Genomic DNA, 25,131 nt, shown 5'->3' on the forward strand with positions numbered 1-25,131 from the left:
AGAGTGTCCGTTCAGGTCCCTGACCATTTTTAATTGGGTTATTTGGTTTTTGCTATTGAATTCTAAGAGTTCCTTTTATATTTTTGGATATTAACCCTTATCTGACGTATGATGTACAAATATTTCCTACAATGCCATAGGTTGCCTTTTCTTGCTGTGGATTGTTTGCTGTGCAGAAATGTTTTAGTTTGATGTAGTCCCATTTGTTTATTTTTACCTTTGTTACCTGTTCCTTTGGTGTCATATCCAAAAACTCATCCTAAGGTGAATGGCAAGAATTGTGTCCTATGTTTTCTTTTAGGAGTTTTACAGTTTCAGGTCTTACATTTAAGTCTTAAGTCCATTTTTAGTTCATTTTTGTGATTAGTGTAAGATAGGGATCTAGTTTCATTCTTTTACATGTGCATATCCATTTCCCCAGCACCATTTATTGAAGAGACTATCTTCACCAATTGTGTATTCTTGGCACCTTTGTCAAAAATTAGTTGACTGTATATGTGTGAATTTATTCTGGGCTTTCTGTTCTGTTCCATTGATCTATGGGTCTGTTTTTTATGCCAGTCCTATACTGTTGGGGTTCCTATAGCTTTTTAATATTTCTTTTTTTTGTGTGAACTTTGGACCTATGTTAACTCTGGCTAATTTCTCAACTATACTTAACCCTAATATTGATAGGAGCAAAGAGCTGGAGGTATAAACATTTTTACCATTGTGTATTCATAATTATTACTGATTGCAAAGTTTATCAACATCCCTCTTCAGTCTTCATTCCTAGGATTATTAGAACTCCCCAAACTGCTTTCAACTGGAGTTAACACCTGAGTAAACTGCTGGATGAGATTAATCTTTGCAGAAAGACATGACTTGCTTCTGATATTAACCCAGGGGACCTCATTAAATAAAACATTGATTTCAAGTAGGTTTATTGCTCCCCTCGCTCACTTGATTCCTGATAGCTCAAAATTAGTCTTATGCATCTTTTACTATTAATTGATGAGAGTATGAGATGTGTACAACATGACTCCAGCACATTTTCTTTCTTAATATCTTTTTCTCAAGCTATGTGAATGAAGATAGAATAAATAACATGATGGTGGAGAGTGGATTCCATCAAGGTAATGTTTAGAAGCATGGGTTAAAAAGTCCTCTAAATCTTTTCTTGAAACTTATAATCCATTGGTACATCATCCTATGGTCCAACTTTATAAAATAACAGCAAATTTTCAGTGGAATTATTAACTTTCCATTTTTTTTCACAGTCTTTGGAATCAGGAGGAACCCGAACATGGATTTGACATGTATCAGGAGATTCTGGATTATAGGTGAGAAAAACAAAGGCTAAGTGAGTTGAAAATGACTCAAATTCCTTAACTTTGCATATTTTGCTATACTAAATGTATCTTATATTATTTGATCCTAACAACTTGTATGGGCAATTCAAACATTTTTATTTTATTTCAGCATATGCCAGATACTATTATTAGGTTCTAGAACTATGGAAATGCTAACAGCCAATTTACTCATAATTTCTTTCCTTCCAGACACTATTACTTTATATTTATTACTTTAAAAGTAGTATTGTTATCCATATTTTATATTCTGATGATGATCAGAAGAATTGAATGCTTTTCTTAAACCCACATAGAGAGGTGCTGTCAGAAATATGATTCAAACTCAAGTAACTGCTAATACACTAATGCCAGAATGCAACTGTATATCATAGATTAAAATAAAAATTATAGCATATAGAACATAAAGTTGGTAACTTTTAAATTTTTTTTCCACGACATAAAATAAATGCAGTTACCTTTACTTTTTACTATGATTTAATAATAAAAACACAGTCCTCCTCTAGGAATGGCAGAGGTATTACTCCACAGAAATGCCACTTGGGAACTCTTCAGAACCATAGATATTTTCCAAAAGAGTGTCATACCTTATGAGGAAAAATAAATGCAAAAGAAGAGCAGTACATTCAGCAATATATGTACATACAGGTGTAGTTCACACGAGATTCAATTAACTCCATCAGAATTGGGTAAAAGTAATAATATTTATCAAAATTTTACCAAAGGAGACAGTATCTGAGAATTGAAAGATAACTCAGAGTTGGGGGGGTTGCTGAAAGGAAGAGTTCTATATTATTCAAATATTTTATCAGTGTAAGCCTGTAGGTTCTCAAGGCAGGGCTCAAATACGTGAAACTCTGTGTATTGATCACTTTCTTACTGTGGACTCTTAGAGACCTATCTAGTTCTATGGAGAATAAACGCAAGAATAAGAATATATAGATGTAGTTATTACCAGTGGTTGAGCCAAAGCACAAATACATGGAATGATCTAGGTACTAGAATTCCTATGTATGTGATATTGAACATGAGTAGGGTTGGTTGCAAGCTGAATAAAGCTTTGCAGAGGGTTGAGATGGACTACTACCTCCATCACCTACCACGTGGACAATTTCATGATTCAGTTCCATGATTTTTATTAGCTGCAAAACAGTTTCAATACTATCCTTCAATATTTTGAGACTAAAATTAAGTATTCCTGGTAAAGCATTTATCCTATAGTAGGGTCTCCTGATTCAGTGATCTTGGCTTCCATTCTTGAACTCTCCTCCTGTTCCATAATCCTCTCCCAGTGCCAGAAAACCATTTCCTCAGGACTGCACTGAAGATTCCCATCCCGGGCAACATCTTTTGGTTGGACCTCTTGCCCCTAACTTCTGTCACTATTCTATCTTCTTACCTTCCTTAAAATATAACCCTGCCCAGTTTCTCAATCCCATAAAACCTTATACATGTATTTTTTTAATATTTATTTATTTTTGAGAGAGAGAGAGAGAGCACGAGCAGGGGAAGGGCAGAGAGAGAGGGGCTCTGGAGGATCCTCAGCAGACTCTGCTCTGAGAAGCACGCTAGAACTCAAGAACTGTGAGATCTTCCCGGAGCTTAAGTAGTAACTCAACCGACTGAGCCACCCAGGTGCCCCTGCATGTATTTACTTGCATTACAAAGAAATTCTTAATCTAACTAGTGGAAGGAAGGAAATGAGGAAATTAATGTATTTTAAAGGGATATTTCTAGAGAAATTTGTGTTGTGAAGTACATTAAACTGGGGACCAGTGGTATTAACTGTTATATAAACTTTTAATGTTTTCTGGATGAAACAGATCAGGAGGAGAGGGTAAAAGTTGGTGACAGGAACAAACTGAGAAACAGTGTAAACAAAATAAAAAAAATTTACCATAGATCCCCTGCCTCTTGCCTTACTTTTTTTTTTCAATATATGAAATTTATTGTCAAATTGGCTTCCATACAGCACCCAGTGCTCATCCCAAAAGGTGCCCTCCTCAATACCCATCACCCACCCTTCCCTCCCTCCCTCCCATCCCCCATCAACCCTCAGTTTGTTCTCAGTTTTTAAGAGTCTCTTATGCTTTGGCTCTCTCCCACTCTAACCTCTTTTTTTTTTTTTTTCCTTCCCCTCCCCCATGGGTTTCTGTTAAGTTTCTCAGGATCCACGTAAGAGTGAAAACATATGGTATCTCTTGCCTTATTTTTACTCACATTGCCAGAGAAACTGAGTTCTATCTTTCTCATTGTTTACTTACCATATCATGACTAGGTGGTGAGCTGTGTCTTTTATTTAAGCATCCTCAAATACCTAGCATACTGTTGGATACAGAAGTTCTTAACAATATTTAGAATCAGTTTTCATGAATCAATGAGTAAATACCCAGGATGTGAGGTTGGTGATAATAATGTTATAAAAATAATAGTAGTAGTAGTAGTAGTAATAATAATGATAATAATAATAATAATATGATAATAATGTTATTGTAATAATGTCAGCCACCAATGTGACTGAGTTTAGGTATGTGACAAAAATCTCTCTTTTTTTGTGTTTATTTATTTTTGAGAGACAGAGAAAGAGCACAAGCAGGGGAGTGGCACAGAGAGAGAGGGAGAAACAGAATTCGAAACAGGCTCTGGGCTCTGAGCTGTCCGCACAGAGCCCAACAAGGGGCTCCAACCAACAGACCAAGAGATTGTGGCCTGAGCCAAAGTCAGATGCTTAATGGACTGAACCACCCAGGTGGCCCCCAAATTCTCTTTTTTGATGTTCTCCTAACTCATGGTAGAATGTCCCTCTGTTTAACCTGAATAATATGATATATGACATATCTTCTTACATTGTTGTCTCTATATAGTTATTTCCATATCTTATCATTTTCCATCTTTAAAAGGTTTATATGTCCACCGTAGAAACATCAGAAAGAAAATTGAAAGTTCAGAGATAATGCTGTGACTCTGAAATTTTGGATATGCTCCCAATATAGGACTTTTAGATGCCATAATACCCCATGGTACCATTTTGCAAGCCACCTAGGAACTAACATATATAGACCTGGGGGAATTGATTTATGTACTTTTTGGATTGTGTTTAAAATTCAAACTTGACCTACAGGAGGAAATTTGAAATGTGAATTATCCTGCAAAAGAAATAAGACATAGGAAAGTTCTATGAAGTTATTTGAGGACTTCTTTCATCTTGAGTAGATTGTCTCCCACATGATACTGATTTTTTTATGGATGTTTTATTTGTATCTGTTATAAATAAGTATCTCTTCCATCTGAAAATAGCTTAGATTCCAGAATTGGGCTTTCTGAACATTGAAGCTCTTCTCTCTTCCAGTGAATCAATAGAATAAGGGCTGTATATTTAGTCATGCTTTGTACACCCAAGCTAGGCCAGAAGAAACTATAAACCTTATTCTGATCCCTGAATATGTATATTGAAATAATATTAATGATCCCATATAAATAAATATCAGGAAATAATATTTGCAAAAATCATCATATCAACAATTCCATAAGAATCTTGGGTTTTTTCTTCTGTGGGCAATGGTTCCAACTTAGCGTGCATGGTGTCCTTCACCCTAGTAAGCAAGTTCATACCCCCAGCAGACACAGAAGTGGTTTCTGTTCTTGCAATTCCAAATTAATGATTAATAACACCCCTTTTCACTCAGAGAAATAACACAGTTTTGATGATATATTTTATAATCACCTGTGAAACTCTCATCTCTTGATCCATAATCTTAACAGTCTATGTTAATTTTCTCAGTTGTCCTCTTTCAGCTATTACATGGCCATCTTCTGATGGCCATAATTGCATTTTATTTAGTATATCTTTCATTTGTTTCTCCTCTCTTGGTACATCCAAGGTGGCGGCTGCAAACAATCCCAGAATTTTCTTCTATCTCTGCTAATGTCATCAAGCCCTTACCTATGTTCTTTTTGCAGTCTAGAAAGAAATTGAAAATCAGACTGCACAATTGGCTACCAAAGACCCTATCTCTGATTCTGTCCTTATTTCTGCTCTGGCTGGCAAATGTTGAATTCCAAGGGGGGGCAGTGCTATATTTTTTTTAAAACAAGAGAGGTGGGGGGCTTGCATCATTATCCTGCTGCAGTTGAGATGCAGGGCATTTATGTTCTATCTTGTCTTTTTCATTAATTTGAACAGTTTACCTGTTTTTTTTTAAAGATAGGGAACTGTGCTTGATGTGTTCAGTTGGGGCAGTTAAAAGTTAACTTCATCTACATGATCTGAGTTAAGGGCCAGATTATCTAGAAACTGTAGCTGTGAGAGGAACCCCCTTTGGGTTAATTTGAATCCATAGAATAGATTTGAGAATATGTGTTTAAAAATGTAATTCTCACTCCTTCATGTATGCAAATTAGATGAAACTGAAGTAAGAAAAGTGACACTAAGTAGCAATCCTCCAGGGTCCAGCTTTAATGAACAGTTTATAATTATGTTGTACTTGTTTTGCATCTTTTCATATTTTCAGCCTGTTAGTGCCTCTCTGAAAGAAGAGTTTTTTTGATTTCTCTTTCTGTTGCCTCATTATTGGTGCATAAAAATGCAACCAATTTCTATACATTGATTTTATACCCTGAGACTTTACTGAATTCATGGATCAGTTCTAGGAGTCTTTTGGCGGAGTCTTTCGGGTTTTCCATAGAGGGTATCATGTCATCTGCGAAAAGTGAAAGTTTGACTTCTTCTTTGCCAATTTTGATGCTTTTTATATCATTTTGTTGCCTGATTGCTGATGCTAGGGCTTCCAACACTATGTAAGTGATGAACCATAGCAATCTACCCCAAAAACCAAGAGCATACTTTATACACTGTATGTTAGCCAATTTGACAATATATTATATTTTTAAAAAAGGTGAGTTTTACAGAGCCATTGCCTGATATTCCTATTAAACTTACCTCTAAACTTCAAGCAAGCCTTTTCCCAGATTTAATATTCTGTGATTTGTTGAATTAAGTTCTGAATCTTGATTTTCTCTGAATTTTCTGGGTTATTTATATACATGGTCAAATTCATCCTTATGAACTGAAAAGAGCAAGTTGTATCCATCTGTCTTCACCCTCTCATTGCTTTGACCACTGAAAAAGTTATTCTCTGTACTATTCTCAGCAATTTTAAGACATTTATTCTTTCATGCAGTAATATTTTTAACCTCCTAAAATGTGCTCAATGTTGCTTTCTATGTGTAGATTCAGCAGTGAACAAAATAGTCAGGATCCTGCTCAATTAAAACTTACTTCCTTGCATGATGATGGGTGTAATGGGGAAGGGGAGGCAGATAATAAATTAATGAGTAAAAAATTTCTGATAGTAAACAGATCAGGAAGAATATGAAAAGAAGGTGCTGGATAAGAAATAATTGCATACCTAAACAACATATAGAAGCCTCTCCAGGGGTTAATAAGATGCATTGAATTATATAAATTATGTATATTATATGTATGTTACATATAATAAGTATAAAATATAATATATATTGGCCCATGTCTTATATTTATATTGCAACTTTAATTATTAAAAAAAAGCTTTCATCTCCAACATTGGAAAACTGTCAGACACAGCCACAAAATTGCCCTTAGGAGGATTGCTCATTAAATGATAAAATCCTCCTAAAATATAAAATCTGGGTTTAAATCTATACTTCATATCTTATTTTCTATGTGGCATGGGCTAGTTATGTAATTTTTTGATACCTGAGTTTTCTTATCAATAAAATCAGTGAGCTCATACTAATGACTCAGGGGGCTTCTGTGAAAAATAAATAAAATAATATAAAGGAAAAATACACTTTCACTTTAGTTGTACAAAGAAGATACATAGTATATTTATGTTTCCAAATATCACTGTAGTAATTCTACAACTACTTAATAGAACTGGAACTCTCCTTCAATTCATAAAAATGAACTGCTGCTAGTTCAGACCAATGGTATTGCAGTATTAAAGTCATGCTTATCTAAGAGACTCTTAAAAACTGAGAACAAACTGAGGGTTGATGGGGGGTGGGAGGGAGGGGAGGGTGGGTGATGGGTATTGAGGAGGGCACCTTTTGGGATGAGCACTGGGTGTTGTATGGAAACCAATTTGACAATAAACTTCATATATTGAAAAATAAATAAACAAACATTAAAAAAATTTTTAATAAAAAAAAATAAGAAACCTAGAAAAAAAATAATAAAGTCATGCTTATCAAGCTTGGAGATGAGTAAGAGGCCCAATAGTGTGTTAATGTAACAAACACTTATTAGACATTTACTATATGCCCAACACAGTACATGTTTCCATAATAAAAGAAAGCAGAGAACCTATTCTGAATTCTGGCAAATCTTCAAAGAAGGCCAACCAAGCATATGTCAGGTATATTATCTCATAGGTTGAGCCAATTTACTCTCTCTGAGCTAGGGGTTATTATTCCTTCTCTCTTGATTTAGCTTTGGTTTCTGTTTCAATTTCTAAAGCCTAATCTTAGAACATAGGCCCAGCTTTAAGTTCATCAAGCATCAGCTCCATTCCAGGGACACTTGCTTTCCTAAGTATTATATGTGTATCTTCACAATGTCTCTCGGAGATAGTTATTATCAGCCAACTAATCCCCAGATTCAAACTGCCTATGCTTCAGTTGCTTATTCATACCTGGAAATAAGAACACCTACTTACCTTGTAGAGTCACTGTGAAGATTAAATTAATATCCTGGTAAAGTGATTAGCTTACTATCTTGCATGTAAGTACCCAGAATTCTGGTTAGGAGGATTGAAAGGGTTGGCCCTATTTTACAAATGGGAACAAGCCATGTGATAAGCCCTGGGTGTTATATGTAAGTGATGAATCTCTAAATTCTATACCTGAAACAAATTTTACCGTATGTATTAACTAACTAGAGTTTAAATAAAAACTTGAAATAAAAAAGTCTTGATCCAGAATTTACATTACGTCTCTGTCCTAAAATAACTGTCTTCATCTCTGCTATCATCATCATTATCATTGAAGTCAAAATTAGTAGTATTGTTTAGTTAGTTCTTCCAGGAGCCTGGAATAGTCAAATGCACATTCTCTCCCAAAGCATGCTTGCACAGAGGGACAAAGAACAGTTACAGGAGAATTTTTACCAAATGAAATCTCACTTTAAAACAAACAGACAGGGGTGCCTGGGTAGCTCAGTTGGTTACACGTCTGACTCTTGATTTTGGGTCAGGTCATGATCTTGCAGCTTCGTGGATTAGAGCCCTGCACTGGCCCCACATCAGGCTCTGTGCTGACCCCACAAACAAACAACATAACACCTAAAGAAATAAACCCTTGTGAGTTAGTCAGTACAATAACTGCCTGCAGAATCATACTCACAAAATTTTTGAATTAAATTTTTTTGATATAATTTAAAATTACAATTTAAATGTAAATGTATTTCTTATTACATAATATTAGTATTGTCAAATATTGTAAAGAAATAAAATATAACTTCAAGAATTTGCTGAAAAATAAATGACATTACCAAAAATGAATGGTAGACTTTTTAAAAAGCCAAATCAAACTTCTAGAAATCACACACACACACACTCACGCACACACTTTTTAATTAATAGTTAAATATTAAGATTAGCCACAATTAAAGATAACTAACTAAGTAAAGAAAAGACTAGATAAGTCAACCAAAAGGCAGCAAAGGGTAACCAATAGAAAGTGTGAAGGAAAGACGAAGAGACATGGAGGTGAGTATAAGGTAATGTGAAAAGATCTACATTAATATACATCTTAACATAGTTCAAGAAGATAAAAGTATTTAATAGATAACGACCAAGAGGTTTTGTGGAATTTATCAAAGACAACAATCCTTAGATTCAGGAACTGCAACAAATTCCAAGCAGGATAATTTAATAGAAATACATACCTATAACATTGTAGTAAAATAGTACAAATAAAGAACATGTTAAAAGCAGCCAGAAAGAAAAGATTGTCTACCCAAAACAATGAAAAGTGATTGTGGAAAGGGAAAAGATATGAATTTAAACAACATAGGGAAGGGGTCATTGAGGGGAAAAAAAACCTAATGACCAAAAGTGTGTGAGAGAGTAAATCTTGAGGATATTTAGAGACAGAGTATTTCAAATAAAAGAAAAGTATAAATGTCTTTAGGCATGAGTAAATACAGCATGAGCAGAGACAGATTGGCTGAAACAGTGACCCTAAACTAGAACCATCCATCAGTATCACCTGGGAGGTTGTTAGAAACGCAGAAACCAAGTCTTTACCTAGACCTGTTGAATCAATTCTACATTTTGACAAACCCCCTAGGTGATTCCTATTAGATAAAATTTTCAGAAAAACTGAGCTAGGTAGGAATAGGGGATAATAAAAGAGAAGTAGCAAGGGGCCAGGTTACATAAAAACTTGTTAGACTTTTATCCTGAGTGATTGGATAGCCATTGTTTGATAGCTGAACAGTGAATGATCTCAGGCTACTGTTCGCTCAGATGCCTCTGTTGTGTCAGTCATTAAAAAAGAGACATTATTTTCTCCAGACCTTTCACTATCTGTGATAGCATTGTCATAATAGGTGTAAAAGTCCACAAGTGATATGAGAATGGTGTTCTTTCCAGCTGCACACAGCACAATCTGCGTAATCATACATCGCGGACCTATGACTTACATTTTTTAAGGATCAACCAGTGTTCTATGGAGAATACCATGTTTAGGGGAAAGAATGGAAGCACAAATACCATGAGAAGCCTTTGTCAACATCCAGGTAAAAGATGAAGGTGGTTTGTTTGAGAAGGTAAAATGTTACAGGATTCTGGTTATGATCAGAAAGTAGCACTAACAGGATTTATTGATGGATTAGATGTGGGATGTAAGATAAAGAAAGATGTCAAGGATGACTCCAAAGTCTGAGAAAATGGAAAGAAGGAGTACCACTTAATGAGTTGAGGAAAGTTTGAGATAAAGTTGATTTACAGTGGATAAGACATATAAGTGGATATCATTTAGAGAGATGAGCTCTGGGATGCCAATTAGACATCCAAGTGGATGTACTGAGTACTCATTAGACACATAAAACAAAGTTCAGGAAAGATGATGTGGTTGGAGATACAAGTTTGAGAATCATTATCTTAAAGATGATGTTTAAAGGTATGAGAGTGAATAAACTCAGCAAATGACCAAGGGTAGATTGAGAAGGAAAAGGTCATGGGAGACTGCCTCTGAACTTTGTAACACAACAGTGTCTCAGATTAAAGAAATCAGGAAGAACCAGTGAAGGAGACTGACTAAAAAACTAGGTAGGAGAAAAGTCAGGAGAATTTCAAAGCCGCAGGAAAAATATGCTTCAAGAAGTAGTGGGTGATCAGCTGTGTTCAATTAGGCAGATAGATAAAGAGGAAAATTAAGTCTTGACAGTGTTCAGTAATACAGAGAACATTATTGACTTTGACAGGAAGACTACCACAAAAGCAGTGAGATCAATGGATTATCAATTTTAGTAGTCTTCAAGAATGATTGTGATAGATGTAGAAGAGGAAATAGGCTGAAGATCAAAGAGAGAGAGGGGGTGCCCACGTGGCTCATTTGATTGAGCATACAACTCATGATTTCAGCTCAGATCATGATCTCACAGTTCATGGGATTGAGCCCCACGTCAGGCTCTGAGCTGAAAGCCGGAGCCTGCTTGAGATTCTCTCTCTCCCTGTCTCTCTGCCCCTCCCTTGCTCTCTCTCTCAAAATTAATAACCACTAAAAAACCACAAAGTGTTAGTTTCTTTTTTAAAAAAAGAAAGAAGACAGATATTTATTTGCATATTTCTTATGAAACGTCAATACATGTTTTGTAAACAATTTCTCTCAACCTCAAGTTGTTGTGGCATAGGTAAGGTGCATTACAATGTCCCTTTTAAAAGATGATACATGTACAGTAGAAATTGATAGTTTTTAAAGAAGCTTTTAACGTTTATTTATTATTGAGAGACAGAGAGAGAGAGAGCATGAGCATGGGAAGGGCAGAGAGAGGAGGAGACCCAGAATCCAAATCAGGCTCCAGGCTCAGAGCTATTAGCACAGAGCCCAACACAGGACCGGAACTCACAAACCACGAGATCATGACCTGAGCCAGTCAGTTGCTTAACCGGCTGAACCACCCAGGCGCCCCAGAAATTGATAGTTTTTGTCGTAGAAACTCAGGGAGTAGAATCTACTTCTTAGAATCATTCCAGTTATTTTTCTTCTATATTCATGGAATGCAGGTTACTTTGCTTCCTCTCTCCCCTAAATCCCAGGAATCCTTACTACTTTTGCTACAGTTGTACAGCACATACTTAAGGAATGGGAGTCATACTCCCCCTTTTGAGCACAGGACATCTACATAAAGTATTTGGAATTCTTCTGCATGGGAGATTTGTCTGCTCCTCTCCATTTATTAATTTATTAAAAATTACTGGACTCAGGAATTTAATTTTGGATTATAGTTCAAAACAACTTGACTTATTTTGATCAAATTTTTCCATCTTTCACCATTGGGAACTCTTTTAGTTGGTCCCAGTGTCCCTGTAACAAATCGTCTTCAAATTTTTTGAGCATTTCTTTTATTTCTGGCACAACAAAATATTCCAGCTTCATCTTATATATTTTCTGCCCCAGTACTGGAATCAAACATCTTGCTAATGTCCCTTTTTATTGTTTGTTTGTTTTGTTGTTGTTTTCTTATTTGAGAATGGTATTAGGAAACCAAGATATGGATGAGTATGCTCATTGTTAATGGGGTATCATTTTTAAGCCCCTCAGCTGACTGAAACACATGTACATATGTATGCTACCCAGGTATATGCAAGCATCTATACATAGGTCTATATGTAACTATCTGTCTCCATACTAATCTAACCATGAGTTCATATTGACATCTCTAGCTCTAATCCATTACCGCATGGATTATTTCACCCACCTCCCCTTATCTGTAAATTCTCATTACAAAAGTGAGAAATCTGGCTCCATTTATTTAATTGTTCAATCCTAATATACATGTATAATAGTAACAAAATTGTAATCCCATGCCTCTTTGGAAATCAGCTTTATCAACTAGAGTACAGTTCCTATATGTAGTTCCTTCTACTTTGTACTCTTACAGATTATACTCAGCAAAGTTATTTAAATCAACACCTTCCCCCTCCCCTTTTAAATTCCCATTTTATTGCTTACATACATTTTACTTGTTTCCTCCTCACTAACATTTGCAAACATAATAAATTGGATGTAAGGGTGTATGTCTCTGTGTGTATGAGATCCATTGTTAATTTTCCCAACATGAAACTCATCTAAATGATGTAAGCACATTTAATAACCTAAAATGGAATTTTCTACATTTTGTAAATTTGATTTATTTTCAGGTTTGTTTTAGTTTTTATTTAAGTTCCAGTTAACATACAGTGTAATATTAGTTTCCAGTATACAATATAGTGATTCAACACTTCCATACAATACCCAGTGCTCATCAACAGGTGCACTTCTTAGTCGCCATCACGTATTTCAGGTGTTTTTAACAGCAAAATTATAACTATTTTGTCTTTCCGGAATCTTTACTCTAACAGTAAAGCAGCATGCATTGTGTTCGTCTCAAAGGCAGGTTTACAGTGGCTGAAGCTGACTCTCTCCCAGAGGAGAGATTTAATTTCACTACTGTTCTCCTGATCACACAGTGTGTAATTTCTTCACATCTTGTTTTAGACAGAAAATCTGTCTAGGAAGGAAAGTTGCATATCAATGTCGTTTTCTCTGCCTCCCTATTAAATATTAGCATAGTTTAAAACACCACATAGATTCTTCATTTTTTTGAACCAGTATTATGCAAATTACAACCTAGAAATGACATAAGGGTGATAAAAATGGTAGAAAGAAACCTTCAGCCTTTTAATTACCAAGCATATGGCTACATATCATTTAGTTAGGGTGGTGGCAAAGTTTAAGGATAAAAAAGGCTTGCTGTTTAGTTTTGACAATGAGCACAGCTCACTTCATGTGCTCTTTAATATAAAGATCCGGGGATTCAGATTCTGACAGACAAGGCACAGAATCTCAGTTCTATTACATAGAAAACAGTTATCTTACAAGGAAGCTGTAAAGATCGAATTTCATGTATAATAAGTGGAACTGCCTAGGTGACTATTACATACAAAACAGTTAAAGAAGGTTAGCTATGTTTCTCTTCCTCCTACCTTAGTTTCTTTCTCCCTTTCTTTTTTTTTAATTTTTATGTATTTTTGAGAGAGTGCAGTGGGGGAGGAACAGAGAGAGGGGGACAAAGGATCCAAAGCAGGCTCTGTACTAACAGCAGTGAGTCTGATGGGGGGCTCAAATTCACAAACCTCCAGATCATGACCTGAGTCAAAGTCAGATGCTCAACTGACTGAGCCACCCAGGTGCCCCTCTCCCTTTCTTTAGCCCAACAAATATGTATGGTTTCAGGCCATGTCCCCTCATCCATTGGTTCCTTTGTTCACTCATTTATTCCAGTTTTACTCTGCTTTCTCCTTCTTTTCTACCTTACTCTCTTTTTACCTTCTCTTTATTTCCCCCTTTCTCCTTTTCTTCCCCATCTCTCATTGCATCTGATTTTATTTTCAATGTATTTCAAAATTATAATAACACTAAATACTGTAAACTAATGCACACCTTTTTTTAAATTTAGGGATCTTAAGACATAGATCATAGTTATTCTGCATCAACATGGGGCTGGGAATGGAGGTGAGATATGAAATTGGGTCAGAAACACACTAAAGATCTCAAAAGGTGCAGGAAACTCATCCCTGTGAATCTGAACTGTATTTATGATGAAGTATTGTCTGATAAAGGAGGTCCTTATGCAGACAGTGAACTTTTTCAAAGAGCAAATTCCAAAAATAACTAATAGCTATTACTGGGAGATCCAGCCTCTCCAGGAATTTTCAGATGTTCATACCCAAATGAATTGGATGTAGCCACTGAGATAGCAGGTAAAATCCATGTGTTCAACCCTTACCACTGACCCCCAGGACCTCCGTAGATACTATGGTTTAACCAGTTACAATCTAACTTCCAGTAAAATCATTCAGATCACCTTTCTTCATTGCCTCTGAAAAGATACTACATGATATGTTGGCAAAAGCATTACTGAAATCAGTCTTCTTAAGACTGAGAAAATTTTGCTTATCTGTAATCCAAGAAAGCTCATGCAGTATTTTTTATTAAATACAAAGTTATCTTCCTTCTCCAAATTATTCCTATATACAACTATAGAAACGTGATTAATATTAAATACTGGTGAACAAACTATTATCAACTGAGAGGTTGGGGGACTATTTTATAGAGTTCTTTTGGGGTTTTTTTTGTGCTCACTAAAAATATCAAAATATCAAAATAATATAAAGAAGTTCAAGAAAAACTATAGATGCTCAGAATACAATGAATTCTGTTTTAGGAATACAGCTTTTCTCACTGTTCTGACATAAGTAGATTTAGTTGATTTCTCTCTTTGTAGAATTGAATATGTTTTTCCTTGATAATTTTATGGGGCCAATGGTTAAAGCTCTAATATTAGTAAGTATTGTATAAGTATTCATAGAAACATATTGCCTTCTGAAATAAACTCCTAAGTTTTAATTGTTGTTTTGACCTCTGCTTAAAATTTTTATTGACAAAGAATGTTATGAACATGTACACATTTGATTAACATGTGGCATGCAAATAGTGGACCCAGAAATAGATGCTAGAATAACATAAAATATCAGTGTGATACACACACACACACACACACACACACAGTACAGATTTGAGCCATCTCAGCTCTAATACAGACAGGGTAAGTCTATCCAAATACATATATGTCTGTTCATGCTGCTTCTGCCCTATCTGGACCTTTTGCATATAAACTCATAATTCCAATCTGTAACCCTATACAAAACATTTTAATTTTAATAAGTCAAGAAAAGAAAAAAATGAAAGGCAGAACTTTTTTAAAAAGGAAAGTCAGTTGCATTTTTTATATTAGAAAACTAACCCGAGGGTGCCTGGGTGGCTCAGTCTGTTGGACATCCAACTTCAGCTCAGTCATGATCTTGGGGCTTGTGGATTGAGCCCTGGGTCCAGCTCTGTGCTGACAGCTTGGAGCCTGGACCCTGCTTTGGATTCTGTGTCTCCCTCTGTCTCTCTGCCCCTCTCTTGCTCACACTCTGTCTCTCTTTCTCTCAAAAATTAAAAAAAAAACATTTTTTAAAATTTTAATTAAAAAAATTAAAAAATAAAACTAACCCCAATGAATAATTAACATGGCAGGAAAAATAGGTAATAATTCTTCGAAATTACTTATGTTTATAATGATGAGAGTCATGGCCATGAGGTTCCCAGCCATTCTAATTAACATGAGAATCATTATTATGTTAATAAATAATCATTCTGCTTTTCCTGCATCTGCTTATTCTAAAACTTGGACTCAAAATTTTCTTTAAAGTCCCAGGTTTCCATTACTACCTACTTCTTCAGCTAAATACCTTCACCTTAATCAGAGACACAATTTCTTCAAATGCCATTATTTGGGAATATATTGAGATTGTAAGAAAAAACAAAGCAGAGTGTATTATCTATCAGATATTGCCTTGCTTATATCTTTATTTTTAATCTTATTATTGTTAACCACATTTCGTATATTGAAAAGAGCCCAAAGTAGGGATTGCCGCATTAACTGTTTTTTCCTAGAAAGAAAGAAATGCCAACAAAATGAAATTATGAGTGCATGTGATGTATCTCTTAACAGTCTCTGCCTGGCTTCCTCTCTCTCTCTCTCTCTCTCTCTCTCTCTCTCTCTCTCTCTCTTTCTCCTTCCCTCCCTCCTTCTCCCTCTCTCCCTATCTGCCTCCTTCTCTCTATTTTCTATAAACACAAGATGCCAGGTGAATAATAGGTTATGGCTGGACAAACTGAAGAACCAATAATAAGGACTATCAATCAGTATTTCTAATGTGTAGAATTTATGCCCATGCACCCAAACCCATCTCATATAAAAGATTTCTTGGCAGTTTGTGAGTGCTATCGATATTTTTCTCACTGTAAATTGAGCCATATCTATCTCTATGAGAAATAGAAGAAAAGTCCCTTCAACTATCCTCACACCAAACGGACAGCAGCCCTAAGAGGTAGAGTGGGTGCCATAACGGGGCTACCTTTCCGTTTAAATGTTTCTATCTCATGTCAAGTTATCATTATTCACTATTTTACTAAAGCTTTCTGTGCATTAATGATATTAAAAATTAGTTTGATAGGAAACAGTTGATAGATTTTCATACATGCCACCCTCCCCAACTATGCTCCTATTTGGGGACAAAAAGGTTTGTAAGGAAACTGACTTTTTCTTAAGGCCATCTCTCTGTTACTTTGTTGTACTGCTTCATTGTTCTGGCTTCCCACTCTTTTACTCTTTCACCATTGGAAAGCTTAAAAGTCATCACTTTAGTTTTTTCTGCCAAGTTAGCCATCTCTTCTTCCCTTTTTGCTTGGTCTTCACAGATTGACATTGCATACAAGAAAACAGAAACACAGATCTCAGTCAAGGAGAATGCATGCCTTATTGCCTAAGATAGACGCTACTAAATATAAGCATGTCATACACAGCAGCATCAACTCGGTCCTTCCCTCTTCTTTGTTTATATCCACCTGATATTTATTGCCTGAACAATTGCTTCTATTTGGAAAACACATATGGAACAGAGCTAGGTTATCATCCAGGGGTATAAACATAAAACACACACAAACCTGTTTTATGTGGCTATTTTGACAAAATCATTTTGATATGTTTTCTTTCTTTGAATAAATTGTTTTGATTAGGATCTTAGAAACCATTGAAATTTTAGTTGTTTTTTTTTATCACCAACTAGTGAACAAATAGGAATCTTTATTCCATTCTTAGAACCTAACCCCGACATTCCCTACCCTACCTAACCTCATTGTCAGCTTTTTGAAAGATAAAGATTGACTAAAAAAAGGGATGTGGGGTGTAGTAAGAGAACCTGAGATGGACTGAGAGTCAAAACTGCAGTAAATGTGAGGAATTATTATGTATAGTGATTGGAGATAAAGGTATTTTGCACTGTGATTCAACCACATGCAAATAGTAGGGTCAAAATGACTGAACAAATTTGGTGGGAACAAAATGGGCTTATTAATTTCATTGAATGAGACTCAAAGTAATACCCAAATTATAACATTTTGAAAATAATTTTATTGTAAAACAACTGAAATATAAAGTACTTATAATGTATGTTTTATTTTTGTGTGTTTATGAATAGCTGAGCTATGGGATGTACAAAAATGCCTATATTGTCTTAATTTTTATCCAGTTTTCACCAATACATGTGGATAGTGATCAACACAAATTCAAAAGTATCATTTCAGTAATTGTCAATTTCATAAAAAGGTAAAGCCGTGTACAGTGGCAATTACTGAAAAAATAATGAACATAAGACAATGGAAAGTTTTATCATAAAACTTTCTAGTTGATTATACTCATTTTAAATATTTGAAACAGATTTCACAGAGACAGGTGACTTTTCCAATTACTAGAAAACTTGAAATTTTATATTTGATGGGACTTCTTGGATGCGTTTTTTTTCCCCAGATCTTTTCTCTATATTTTCCTCACAGATTCTCGGCTCTCCTTTCATCAACCAAACTTAAATTTTATAGTGTTCCTCTCTCTGCAGCACTGTGACAATTTGAACAATGGTTCATATTATCATAACTTCCATTGTGGAAAATACTGGAACTTATTTATTCAACACATGTGTAATGAGAACTTTATGTTTGCCGGGGGCAAGCCCATCAGTGAACAATTCATGCTCTTTTTTCATGTGGGTTTTATTAATTATAGTCACCCTCAGATAATATTTTCCTGGTGGTGTTTGAGGTAGAAATGTAACTCATTAGAGACAGACTTAAAATCACTCCAAGTATATTTCATAAATTACACGCAGTGGCTTAAAAATGGCTCTCTGCAATGCATTAGTGATTTTTCACTTGAAAATAATTGAAGAAATGACTTGCAAGCAAATGTACTAGTTGATGGTATTGCCAAGAATAATGGCAAGGCAAACACATAATATAACATGTAAGGTAAATGAAGATGAAAGGTCTTTGTTCATTCAAGTCCACGACACGTATTGCTTTTCAGTCAATAGAGATGTTTGCTATATATAACAAAATTGACAATTAGTAGAGCCCAACATAATATTCTGTCTTCAGATAGGATGGAACAAGTTTGCCAGATATTTTAAACTTATAGTTACCACTGTACATGTTTTTTAAGATAGTGGATTTTTAACAAATTATTGGTAACACTATGGACAGAGAAATATAAATACACTAGAATTTTTAAAAATAGCTTACACAGGTAACACTTCACTTTTTGAAAATAAAATGGGCAATGTAAAATCATTGTCAGTCACAATTAATTAAAGGGTATGTATAAGTTAGTTAGAATTTCTTTTTATGAAAATTATGTATTCATAGAAATTTATAGTATAATGCCTTTGGAGCTATTTCTGTTATTTCTGTTTGCATTTTTATACCCTTTTGAGAATTCCTTCCCTTTCCCCCTTTAGTATGCACATTGCTTTTTGCTGCTTTCAGCTGGCCAAAGTTGGTAATCGTGTCCACAAGGCACCCTCTCCACTTTTTTCCTCACTCAGTCCCTCTGGATCTTAGACTTGGCTTTTTGAAAAATGATACTAATAGCAAAAAATGTTTTTATGTTGTACTTTATAGGCAGAATAAACTCCAAATCAGGAAAAGATTTGGAGCCTATATCTTTAAAATAAAAGAGCCTATATCTTTAAGGATCAACTGGGATTTGGCATATAATGAAGGAATTAGTTTAGGAGATTTAAAAGAAAGCACTTAAAAATGAGATCGCATAAAGTGCACCGTTAGTTATGTAGCACTATTGGATTATATTTTAAATTATATAAACTCACTTTTTTTCTTGAGGGTGTCACTAACCTAAAAAGGAAAGTCCTGAAACACTAAACTATTCAAACAATTGGCAGTAACCTCAAGAATGAAAATTTATACTCCCAGAAGCTATTTCTGAGTACAAAAATGAACACTTGTTGAATTTTTAGACAAATCACATCATCTCTTAAGTATTCCCATCTCTCTTATCTCTCATCACCTTTTCTGCAAAATCTGATAGTCAGGATTACTTCCTTTTTCCTTTATTTTCCCATTTTCCTCTCTACTAAATGGTTATTTCCACTTGTGTTATGTGCACAGATTTTGCATATAATAGAATATAGATGGCAGTGGATTTCATAGGAGTGGTAAGATTTACCAGTCTGTATCCTAGCTTATGTCTCTATCTCTTGACTGATGGCTGACAAGAAAGGGAGCCCCATCTTCTTGGTCACAATCACCTAGAGTGGAGCTTCCACCAAAAAGACCTAGGGATGAGCAGGTCATGGCTCAAGGGCAATAGACAATCCCTATTATTGCCTATATGTAGTAGGTTTTCTTGGATAAAATGTTTCTTCATTTTTTTCTGTGCTCTTCATTCAACTTCCAGAGTTTTTAAGTTTTCCCCACTTATGAGTATATATTAATTTTGAAAGGCTGCCATAACAAATTATTCAAACTGGAGGCCTGAAACAACAGAAATGTATTCTCTCAGAGTTTGGAGGTGGGAAGTATGAAATCAAGGTATTGGAAGGGCCATACTCTCTCTGAAGCTTTTACAGGAGAACCCTCCCTTGCCTATCCCAGCTTCTGGTGGTTCTTGACACTCTTGGCTGTGGCAGGAGAACTCCAGTCACTTCCTATGTCTCCACATGGCCATCTTCTCTCTGTTCCTGTGTGCCCTCTCCTCTCCTGATAAGGATACCGGCCATTGGATTTAGGGCTCAACCTAAATCCAGGATGATCTCATCAGAGTTCCTTACCTTGATTACATCTGCAAAGACACAATGTCCAAAGAAGGTCACAGCCTGATGTTTTCAGTGAATGTGAACCTTGGGAGGATACTATTCAACCGATTATTGGTTGTTTTACTGAGAATCAGGTCTGTGGAGTAACTTGTACTGCCACTCCAGAAATGGAAGTTCTTCTTTTTTTTTCAGCTTCATTAAGTTATACTTAATATACAAAAAAACTGCACATATTTAATTGACAGCTTTTGATCCATTTGAATATACATATATTTGATGATACCATCACCACTATCAAGATAAGACACATACCTATTATCTCTAAAAGATTTCTTGTATATCCTTGCTTTGTGTGTGTTTGTGTGTTAGTAATACTTACCTTGAGATCTACCCTCTTCACAGACTCTTAAGTGCAAAACACCATATTGTTAACAATAGACACTATGTTGTACAGATCTCTAAAACTTATTCATCTAGTATAATTGTAACTTTGTACACATTGAACAACTACCCATTTCCTCCTCTCCTGGTCCTCTGGCAACTAAGAACCTATTCTCTGTTTTTACTACTTTGAGTATTTTAGATTCCAATGTAAGTAAGATTATGTGTATTTGTGACTTTCTGTGACTGAATAATTTCACGTAGCATAATGTAATCCAGGCCCGTTATATTGTTACAAATGTTAGGATTTCCTTCATTTTTAAGGCTGAATAATATCTATATCTGTATCATCTATAGATATTTATCCATTCTCTTTATCCATTTGTCTGTTGATGGACGTGGACATTTATTTCCCTTTCTTGGCTATTATGATTAATGCTGCTTAATTGCTTCTTGATTGCAATTTATGTAAGAGAATTATCACTCAGCTCTCTTATTCCTAGCAGTATTGATGTTCTGATTAAGTGCCCAATTATATTATGGTAAACTTTGATAGAATACCAAATATTACATGCTAATATTTCCCATTTTTATTACTTGAAATGTTCAGCTCTTCTGAATAACTTTGACTTTATTATTTTGATGTAAGTTGCATTTGAAGAAAATGTTCCTTCTTTTGAACTTTTGAACTTAAATTTTTTATTTGAATATCATTGAAACACAATGTTACATTAGTTTCATGTGTTACAACATGGTAATTCAACATCTCTATACATTATGCTATGCTCAATTGTAGCCCCCATCTGTCACCATATAGCACTGTTATAACCCACTGACTATATTCCCTATACTAAACCTTTTATTCCTGTGACTATTCCATTTAAAATGCATAAACTATGTAAAAATTATGTGTATTACTCTCTACCAAGATACTTTTGGAAAAGAGAGATATGAAATTATAATCTGGAGAAAGGCCCATCCAAAGTTAATGCATTGACTGGAACAGTTGACCAAAATGTAATAATTAATAGTTATTCTTTACTCTAGTGTTGTGAGTCCCAGTGCAAAGAGATTCTTTGCATGAAGACCTCAGGAGTTTTGATACACTAGTAATAGTATTTCAATAAAAATCATTGAGACAAAAGCTAACCCTAAACTCTAACCCTATGGATAGAAGGAGAGGTAGTTCTCTATAAGGTGCTGGTCCTGACTGTTAAATTCCATAGTTCTACCTTAAACTAGATGACTTTAAATATAATTTATGTGAAAAACAAGCATAAAAAGATGTGGGTGAATTAATATAAATGCTAAATAGTCTCTAAGTCTCTGAGGAAAACAACAAAAGCAGAGTTTAACGTATTTGGAAAGCATTAAAATATGAAAATTCATAATATCTAGACATCTACAAAGTGAAGAAATGTAATGAACTCTCCGGTGGTTGGGGCAATGGATTGGTGGGATGTCAGACTGTGAGAAATCACCCAGAAATGGCAGATAGAAGCAGGGTATACAGGACCTGAAAATGTAGGCTAAGGAGTTTAGACTTGGAAATGTTACATAGGAAATGATTACAACAGTGAGACTTGGCGCTGCTTTGTTTGCATTAGAGTTTTTGAAACTTATTTTTTTACCACACACACAATAAACATCCTTTAATTGAAATTTTGCATCAGACCTTACTATATTAAGTAGATGAGAGTAAGCCACTCTGACTGAAACAGAAACAGAGGTCAGGATCCTGTGTCTTTGAACTTTTCCTTGTTACTCTCCGGTCTCTGCCCAGTGCTGAAATTCCTCCAGAGAAACATTAGTTTCTCAGGATGCAGAAGCACCCTGCTTCACATCATAAACCATCCCAGGATCAGTCCAAACCAGGCTGCTTCAATTACTATTTTGTTTTCTAAGTTTCGCTTTCACAGGAAAGACTTAAACTTTATGTAAAAACTAAATGAATCTCAGGGATAGGATAAAGAGAAAATTCTTCAGCATTTCTTTCATTCAGATAATGTCATATATATTGTGAGTGATTGGCGGGGACACACTGTGTTCTTCCTGTGACTGGGGCTGTTTTCTATCTCATGTGTTCTCTTAAGTCTTTCTACTGGCTTATATCATCGTACTTACGACACTGCTGTGTAATTTTGTATAATTGATCTGGCACCCCTTTAAACTATAAGCTTCTTAAGAGAAGGAACTGTGCATTACTTTTTTATTTGTCTAGCACTTCACATAGTGATCGTTGTGGGTGGGCACTTAATGTATATTTCCTTAATACGTAAATAACATTAGTAAGATAGGCACTTTGTGTTCCAAGTTTTTCAGTGAATTAGTAGATTTCTTTTAACTCTCAGATCCCTAGAAGGCACTCCACTATTTACTGGAAATATTCTTTCCCTGAAGAAATATCAAAGGCCACAGGTTATTTTATGATACTTTTGGAATAGGAGTTGTAGCACCTGGGGCAAGACCAATAAAAACTGGCAGGCAGCAAGCAAGTTTTCAACAAAACCCATTAGCACTCTCTGAGACCTGTATCTCTGAGTTTGTATTTGATATCTGGAGAATTACCAGCTTTGCTTGGCCTTCACCCTTTGCTTCATGGCTTGGATTCCTCATTAAAAGGATTTCCAGGGCCTCTCCATGGGAATGACCATAAATGACTGTATTGACATTCAAGAATTGCCCTCTGGATGACAGATTAGTTGAGGCCTCATCTCACTTCACCCTTATTGATTTGACCCAAATAGATTTTAAGCCAAATTAGAAAGCTGGCCAGTCAGATGGCCTAGAACACCAATTTATAAAGGGTACTAAATCATGTGTGGGAATATCACATGATGGATAAGACAATATTTTTTTTATCAGAACTCCCCTTCAAAACTTCAGTTTGAGGAAGTACTCTGACAAATAAGACTGGGTTAGTAAGTACTCAAATTCTTGTAAGTAAATATTGAGCAAGTAAGTAAGGCCTGTTAAAGATTTGCAAAATTACTAGCCTATCTTAATCTACCCTGCCTATATGGTATCTTGGCCAAAATATGTCACGCATTAAGAGGAAAAAATGAGCGTGCTTTATAGTTGTAAAAATAACATTCATTTAATATTTGTTAACCAATTATTTATTTAGTACCTAATATTTGAACGTCATCAAGATCATATTCTAATGTTTCTTATATTCTGGATGAGCTGGGCAGAATATAAACACTAACAAAATATGTGAACATGAAAATATTAGAAAGAAATGTCAACAAAATTAGTCTCTTATATGTATACTGTATAAAACATATAATAGTTTTTTATTGTTAGAAAGAGAACGCATGGGGCGCCTGGGTGGCGCAGTCGGTTAAGCGTCCGACTTCAGCCAGGTCACGATCTCACGGTCCGTGAGTTCGAGCCCCGCGTCGGGCTCTGGGCTGATGGCTCAGAGCCTGGAGCCTGTTCCTGATTCTGTGTCTCCCTCTCTCTCTGCCCCTCCCCCGTTCATGCTCTGTCTCTCTCTGTCCCAAAAATAAATAAAAAACGTTGAAAAAAAAATTAAAAAAAAAAGAAATAAAAAAAGAAAGAGAACGCATGTGCATGTGCACACCTGCACATGTGCACAAGTTGGGGAGGGGCAGAGGGAGAGAGAGAATCCCAAGAAGTCTCCATGCTCAGTGCAGAGCACCACGCGGGGCTTATCTCACAGCCGTGTGATCATGACCTGAGCCAAAATCATGAGTTGGACCCTTAACCAACTGAACCACCGAGGTGCCCCTTAATTAAGATTTTTTAAATGGAAAGAAATTGAGGAAAGTGGGACAAAGAATATCTTCTCTTTAAGTTAAGAAGAACATGAGGACTAAATTTATGCCCCTATTTCCCATATTAAAAATAGCATACTGTAATAAGATAACTGGTCAGAATTGAGTTGATTGTAAGGCATCCTTTAAGAATCTTTTAAAAGCAAAAGATCTACACTGCCGGAAAACAGTTCATACAGTTTCAGGAATTCATAAGCCAGTCTAGGGGCTAAGAATTGGCTATTCCCACTGGAGTTAATAAGGAACTTTGATCCTTAACATCTGAAAAGCTGACAGTGCCTGTCAGACTCAGGACCCTAAAAATTATATGATCAAATTTATTTTATTTTACATTCCTTATAATAGAAAATAAAACTATAGTTATAAGATTATCAAAATCTTGTCAAAATGTCAAGATAATTTTATACATATGGTTAAGCTCTAGAATAAAATGCAATTGTTAACTTAGCACTTTCAAACTACATCTGAGTAAAATGTGCCACAATATTATCCTTCAAATTTTACTGATACTCATCTCCTATGATCCCAATACACAAGAAAACACAGGGTACATAAATACTGAATTAGGAATAAATTTTGTCCAGTATATTATATCCCTTACTGCATTTAGGTAAGGCATAAAACACAGTCTGTACATTTCTC

The sequence above is a fragment of the Leopardus geoffroyi genome, chromosome A3 (assembly GCF_018350155.1).
Source record: "Leopardus geoffroyi isolate Oge1 chromosome A3, O.geoffroyi_Oge1_pat1.0, whole genome shotgun sequence".
Lineage (NCBI taxonomy): Eukaryota > Metazoa > Chordata > Mammalia > Carnivora > Felidae > Leopardus > Leopardus geoffroyi.